Genomic DNA, 7,747 nt, shown 5'->3' with positions numbered 1-7,747 from the left:
TTAGATTAGTTTTGGAGGGAAAGTTAGTTTCTTCTCTCTAGAATTTGGAGTAGGTTAGATCTAGATTAGGAATTCTTAGATCTAGGTTAATTTCATGCTTTGATTTACTTTTCCTTTTGTACTTCTTCTTCTTCTACCTCTCCTCTCTCTAGTTTTACATTTAATTCTTGTAATTCTCTACTTTTATGTTGATGCACTTTTGTTTCTTCTATTTTCCTTTAATGCAATTTATGATTCATGTTCCTTTATCATTGATTTGATTTGTTGTTGTTTAATTCCTTGCATTTGAGTAGTGTAGATTTAATTTCCTTGCAATTTTACTATGCTTTTCTTTTATGCCTTCCAAGTGTTTGATGAAATTCTTGGAAGGATCTTAGAGTAGAATTTTATGCTCTTGGCTTGGGAAGGTAACTTAGGAACTTTTGAGTTACTAATGTCCAAGTAATTAATGATTGGGAGCCATTAACTCTAGGTCTCAGTAATTGAATTGGTGGAGAGCTAGAACTTATGGACTTGGATTGATATAGCTCATTTGACTTTCCTTTACCTAGTTAGAGGATGACTTAATGGGATTGATCCTTGCCAATTCTCATGTTGTGGTTAGTGATAAGGATATAGATCCTTGACCACCAACCCTTGCCAAGACCTTTTTGTTAGTTTATTTTCTTTGCCATTTATATTTCTTGTCTATTATCTCAAAACCCCAAAACATACTCCATAACCAATAACAAGACACTTTATCGCAATTCCTAGGGAGAACGACCCGAGGTTCCAATACTTCGGTTTATAAATTTAGGGGTTTGTACTTGTGACAAACAATCTTTTGTATGAAAGGATTATTGTTTGGTTTGGAAACTATACTTACAACGAGAATTCATTTGTGAAATTCTAAACCATCACAAATCCAATCATCATTGATGGCCTCATGGGAAGATGTCACGGCCCAAAATGAACCATGATCGGCACTCAGGGAAACAGTTCCCTAGCAAGCCTATCAGACTCAAATATAAATTAAATAAGAAAGTTACAAATATTTTAAAGAAATTTACAGTTTCTAAAATGAATAATTTCATATTTTTAATAAAAGGTAAAATAAATAGATATGGATGGATCCTGCCTGTGACATATGGAGCATATGACGTCTAAGAACTCAACAAAAAAATGAAGTACTAATTGCAGATCATTACTCTTGAATAGAAGGCTCATTTCCACGGCTACATCGCAGATGTAATCATAACATCAACAGCTCCAACCGTTCCATGATAGCACTAATACCAGTACCCAAGATAATTTCCAGCAGAAACGCAACAAATAGGGCGATAGTACTAAAACAGAGATATATTATCACAATTAAAACCAGAGCATGTAAGAAAAGAAGAAAATATAGCAGAGTAAAGGTGGAAGCGTTACAGTTTCATACATGGAGTCAGAACAGGGGAAAATTTGTGCTGATTTAGAGACAAGAATGAAGGGGGTGTAGGGCTGAGTAAGATCACAACAGGGACGGAGACGGTTCATTAGTAGTGACGTCGGTGATGCTCCCCTGATGACGAGCTCCGTTGATGGCAACAGCAGACGCGACGATGGTGAACGGCTCCTCCATCGCGACTCTTTCTTCCTCCCTTCACTGGCCGACTCAAATTCTCCCTCTTCATTCAGCAATGACGGTGACCCCCAACAGAGATAGCGGCGGTTGAAGCTTAGCGGCGACGGAGACAAGGCGCGGCGGCTGTAGCAGTTCGACGGTGGCGAGAAAGAACGGCGGCAGTCCTTCCGCGTCTCCTCTCTCGCACTCGTCCCTCCTCTCGGACGCACCTCTCTCGGTTTTGGCCTCTGATGGCGACTGCAGCGAGCTGGACGCGGCTGGCGACGACGCGACGGGACACGAACGGCGTGGACAGCTCCCGCCTTCCTCCTCCATTCTCTTCTCACAGTCTCCCCTTTTCTCTCTTTCCTTTTTCTTTCTTTCTTTTTTTCTGTCAGAGTTTGGGTGTACGTGCTGTGAGGAAGAGGGTGTGAGGGGAGTGAGAGTGTGTGCGGTAGTGAAAGGTGAGTGAGTGTGTTAGAAGATGGTTAGGGTTTGGTTTGAAAAAAAAGAGGAACAAGGGGTATTGTAGGGATTTTACAGAAGACTTGGAGAACGATTCTGATGAAGATGAAGAATCAGAAACTAAGTCTCAAACTTGCCTTATGGCTGATCATGTTGAGCAGGTAGTATTTCATAACCCTGACACTGAAGATCTTCATCTCATGATCGATCACCTTTCTGAAAAAATTAGATACTTCTTGCTTGAAAACCAAAATCTTGAGTCTCAAATCGAAATTCTTAAAGTTGAAAATGGTTTTCTAAAAGAAAAATTGAGAGAAGCTGAAACCGCTGTTGATCTTATTGAAGAAAACAAGCGGTTGAAAGCATAAATAAAAGGGTGTGAAGAACAACATTTTGTGGTTGCATATCTTAACTGTTTGAAAAAAATGAGAAGCTACTCAAAGAGGTAAAAAGACTTAAAGAGGACTTAGCCACTTTTGCTCAAAGTTCAGAAAATTTAAATTAACTATTGGCTAGTCAAAAACCTCTTTATGACAAAGCTGGGTTGGGATTTCATAAAGCTTCAAAATCTGTTGAAAAACCTTATTTTACAAACATAGCATCATCTTCAAATGATGTAAGGTTTCAAAACCCAACAAGCTTTGTGAAAACAACTACTCATAGATTTTGTAGATTATGTAACCGGAATGGCCACTTTCCTATTCAATGTTTCTTTGGTGAAAGAATGATTGGAAATAAAACTTGTAAAATTGTTTTTGATTACAATGGATTGGGACAAAGAAGATGGTTTAACGTGAAAGGATCCAAAAAGATTTGGATTCCTAAGGTCACTTGAGCTTATTTTGTAGGTTTGCCTAGCATCCAAACGAAAAGAAAACATGTGGTATATGGACAGCGGATGCTCTAGGTATATGACCGGAAAGGAAACTTTCTTCATAAAGCTTGATGAATATGATGGAGGGTTTGTCACTTTTGGTGATAATGGAAAAGGAAAAATAGTGGCCATTGGAAAAGTTGGTAAAAGTTTTTCTTCTTTTATAAATGATGTCCTTCTTGTTGATGGTTTGAAACACAATTTACTAAGCGTTAGCCAATTATGTGATCTTGGGTATGAAGTCATTTTTAGAAAATTGGATTGCTTAGTTATTTGTGAAAAATCTGGTGAAATTTTGTTTGAAGCCAAATGATGTAACAATGTGTATGGATTGACTCTTGAGGATTTAAAAGATCAAAATGTAACATGCTTTACTTTACTTGAATCTGAAAAATGGCTATGGCATAAGAAATTAGGTCATTGAAGAACTGGAGATTGATGGTTTAGAGGTTATAGTAAACTCTCGTTGTAAGTATAGTTACTAAACCAAGCAATCAACCTTTCTTACAAAAGTTTTGGTTGTCACAAGTAACAAACCCCTTTTTAAAATTGATAACCGAGTATTTAAACCTCGGATCGTCTTCTCAAGGAATTGCAGGGAGGTATGTTCTTATTATTGGTTATGAATCTTGTAAATTAGGGGTTTTAGAAAGTAAGGAAGCAGTATGTTGAATGATAAGAAAAATAAAATAATAATAATAAAATAAACTCTTGGCAAGGTATGAAAATCAGAATTCCTATCCTAGTTATCCTTATCAATTGTGATGAGAATTGGATTTTTCTCCCACTTTGTTAACCTCTAACTATGAAGGCAAGTTAAGTGGATGAATTAATTTTGATTCCTAAGGTCCTAGTCTTTCCTTGGGAAAGGCTAGAGTTATTGGAACTTGAATTAATGAAATGAAGAAATCCAATTTTCAATCAACAATGAGTTTGATAACTCAAGTGTCTCCAATGACTCAACCAAAGCCAAAAGGGAAAAATTCAAATTATTTATATAATGAAAGAAAGCAATCATAAGTCTGAAATACCTCAAATAATATTAAATAAAGAAATCAAATCTAACATGGATATTCATAAATTAAATTGAGAAAATAAATAAAAAGAACATTGAACCTGGGATTGAGAGTCACTCCTAAAACTAAGAGAAATCCTAAATCCTAATCCTAAGAGAGAGGAGAGAACCTCTCTCTCTAAAAACTACATCTACTCCTAAAATTGTGCATATGAAAGCTTGATCATATATGGATGCATTCCCCCACTTTATAGCCTCTAATCTGTGTTTTCTGGGCCGCAAACTGGGTCGAAAACAGCCTAGAAATCGCTAGAGAAGAAATCTGCCACGCTGGTTTTTTGCCACTGCGACACATCCGCGTGGATCACGCGACCGCGTCACTTAACATCAGGGAAACTATGGCATATTATATATCAAATCGAAGCCCCAGATGTTAGCTTTCCAACGCAATTGGAACCGCATCATTTTGACCTCTGTAGCTAAAGTTATAGCCGTTTGAGTGCGAAGAGGTCAGGCTGGACAGCTTAGCAATTTCTCCAACTTCTTGTATTCCTTTCACTTTTGCATGCTTTCTTTCCATCCTCTGAGCCATTCCTGTCCTGTAATCTCTGAAATCACTTAACACACATATCAAGGCATCTAATGGTAATAAGAGAGGATTAAACATAGAAAACTTAAGGTCAAAGAAGCATGTTTTCAATTAAAGCACATAATTAGGAAGGCAAATGTAAAACTATGCAAATAGTATGAATAAGTGGGTAAAGAGTTGATAAAAACCACTCAATTGAGCACAAGATAAACCATGAAATAGTGGTTTATCAACCTCCCCACACTTAAACATTAGCATGTCCTCATGCTAAGCTCAAGAGAAGCTATAAAGGAGTGAAGAGGAATGATAGAATGTATGAAATGCAACCTATCTGTATGAATGCAACTACATGCAAAATGTTTCTACCTACTTGGTCAAAAGTAAATAAGCTCTTCAAGACAAACATAAATCAGATTTTACTAATTCAAATCATATAATAAAAAGCAAATAAACTTGTAAGAAGATAGCTCATGAAAGCAGGGAACATAGAATTTAAGCGTTGAACCCTCACTGGAAGTGTATGTCACTCTAATCTCTCAAGTGTATAGGGTAATTCACTCTACTCTTCTCTAGTCATTCTTTCTAAAACTTTGTTCTTCATCTAACCAATCAACAAATATTTAGCATATTAATGCAAACATCATGAGGTCTTTTTAGGGTTGTAATGGGGCTGAGGTAAAGGTAAGGATATATGTATGGCTAAGTGAGCTATAAATTGAATCTTTAATTAACCTAAGCTTTCACCTAACATACATATACTCTATATAATTCTAATTCATGCCTAGCTACCTAAAATTTCCACTTTTACATCACATACTCATGTATCAACTTTTTCTTTTTAATTTATCACATGTGCATTGATTTTTCATTAACTTAACATTGGGGTAATTTTGTCCCCTTATTTATTATTTATATTATATATATTTTTTTCTTTTTCTCTTTTTCTCTCTTTTTTTTTGAATCATAAAAGCAAACATAACTTATCAATGCACATGGATTCTCCATTATTTTTCTATTTTGGTTTTTTATGAGTAGGTTCCCAAATTCCCAATATTCAAATAAATTAGAAACATGATACTGATGAGCGGATATTTTATACGCTTTTTGAGGTTAATTTCATATAGTTTTTAGTGTGTTTTAGTTAGTTTTTAGTTTATTTTCAGTAGATTTTAGGCAAAATTTATATTTCCGGACTTTACTATGAGTTTGTGTGTTTTTCTGTGATTTCAGGTATTTTCTGGCTGAAATCGAGGGAGCTGAGCAAAAATCTGATTCAGGCTGAAAAAGGACTGCTGATGCTGTTGGATTCTGACCTCCCTGCACTCAAAGTGGATTTTCTGGAGCTACAGAACTCCAAATGGCACGATTCCAATTGCGTTGGAAAGTAAACATCTAGGGATTTCCAACAATATATAATAGTCCATACTTTGCTCAAGGATAGATGACGTAAACTGGCGTTCAACGCCAGTTCCATGCTGCTGTCTGGCGTCTAGCGCCAGAAACAAGTTAGGAGTTGGAGTTCAACGCCAGAATTGGATCCAAAGCTGGCGTTGAATGCCCAAAACAGCCCTATGCACGTGAGAAGCTTTAGTCTCAGCCCCAGCACACATCAAGTGGGCCCCAGAAGTGGATTTCTGCACCATCTATCATAGTTTACTCATTTTCTGTAAACCTAGGTTACTAGTTTAGTATTTAAACAACTTTTAGAGATTTATTTTGGATCTGATGACATTTTTAGATCTGAACTTTGTACCTTTTGATGGCATGAGTCTCTAAACTCCATTGTTGGGGGTGAGGAGCTCTGCTGTGCCTCGATGAATTAATGCCAGTATTTCTGTTTTCCATTCAATCATGTTTGTTCCTATCTAAGATATTCATTTGCGCCTTATTATGATGAATGTGATGAGCCGTGACACTCATCACCATTCTCAACCTATGAACGTGTGCCTGACAACCACCTCCGTTCTACATTAGATTGAATGAGTATCTCTTAGATTCCTTAATCGGAATCTCCGTGGTATAAGCTAGAATCCATTGGCAGCGTCCTTGAGAATCCGAAAAGTCTAAACCTTGTCTATGGTATTCCTAGTAGGATTCTGGGATTGGATGACTGTAACGAGCTTCAAACTCGCGAGTGCTGGGCGTAGTGACAGACGCAAAAGGATAGCAAATCCTATTCCGGTATGATCGAGAACCTACAGATGATTAGCCCTGCGGTGACAACGCACCTGGACCATTTTCACTGAAAGGAAGGATGGTAGCCATTGACAACGGTGATCCTCTTCACAATTCGTGCACCAAGTTTTTGGCGCCGTTGCCGGGGATTGTTTGAGTTTGGACAACTAACGGTTTATTTTGTTGCTTAGATTAGGAAAAATTTTTCTTTTTGGTTTAGAGTCTCTTATTATTTATACATTGTTAAAACACTTTAAATTTATAGCTCAATTAGTTAGAGCGTAGTGCTTATGTTCTTGGTAATTGGCTATCCTATTTTTAAAATCTTTTTCAAAAATAATTTTTCTTTGAATAAATCTTGTGCCAAACTCTAAGTTTGGTGTTTTCTTGTTGATTTTTCTTTGTTTTTCGAAAATTTTAGTTTGGTTTTCTAAAAATTTTAAGTTTGGTGTTCTTTCTTCATGTTCTTGTGTTCTTGTGAGTCTTCAAAGTGTTCTTGAGTTTTCCTTGTGTCTTGATCTTAAAATTTTTAAGCTTGGTTTTCCTTGGTGTTTTCCCTCCAAAATTTTCGAAAACAAGGAGCATTAGATCTAAAAATTTTAAAAATCTTGGGCTGTTTTATTGTTTTTCTCTTTCCTCACTAAATTCAAAAATATCTTTTCTCTCTATTTTTAAAACAAAATTTTGAAAATTATTTTTAAAAATTCAGATTTTTTTTTCAAAATTTAAAATCTTTTCCAAATCATATCTTTTTCAAAACTTCCTAACCACTTCCTCTCTCCTCATTTTTTTTTGAAAATCTTCACCTATTTTTATTTATTTTATTTTAATTTATTTTATTTTCGAAATAATTAAATAAATAAATAAATAAAAATAAATATTTTTTTTATCGTCTCCCTTTCTCCATCATGGATCTAAGTGGAAATGAACAGTCCAGGAGGACTCTGGGGTCACATGCTAACTCCTCTACTGCTTCATATGGGAGTAGTATCTGCATACCTTCCATTGGAGTCAGTAGCTTTGAGTTGAATCCTCAGCTCATTG

General features: G+C 36.0%; 1 pseudogene; it reads right to left on the bottom strand.

The window, feature by feature from the left end:
- The window catches only part of LOC107610574, a 33,974-nt pseudogene continuing 27,433 nt past the window's right edge, over positions 1,207-7,747 (bottom strand).

The sequence above is a fragment of the Arachis ipaensis genome, chromosome B08 (genome assembly GCF_000816755.2).
Source record: "Arachis ipaensis cultivar K30076 chromosome B08, Araip1.1, whole genome shotgun sequence".
In the NCBI taxonomy this organism is placed as follows: domain Eukaryota; kingdom Viridiplantae; phylum Streptophyta; class Magnoliopsida; order Fabales; family Fabaceae; genus Arachis; species Arachis ipaensis.
This window is presented reverse-complemented; position numbering and strand designations above follow the sequence as displayed.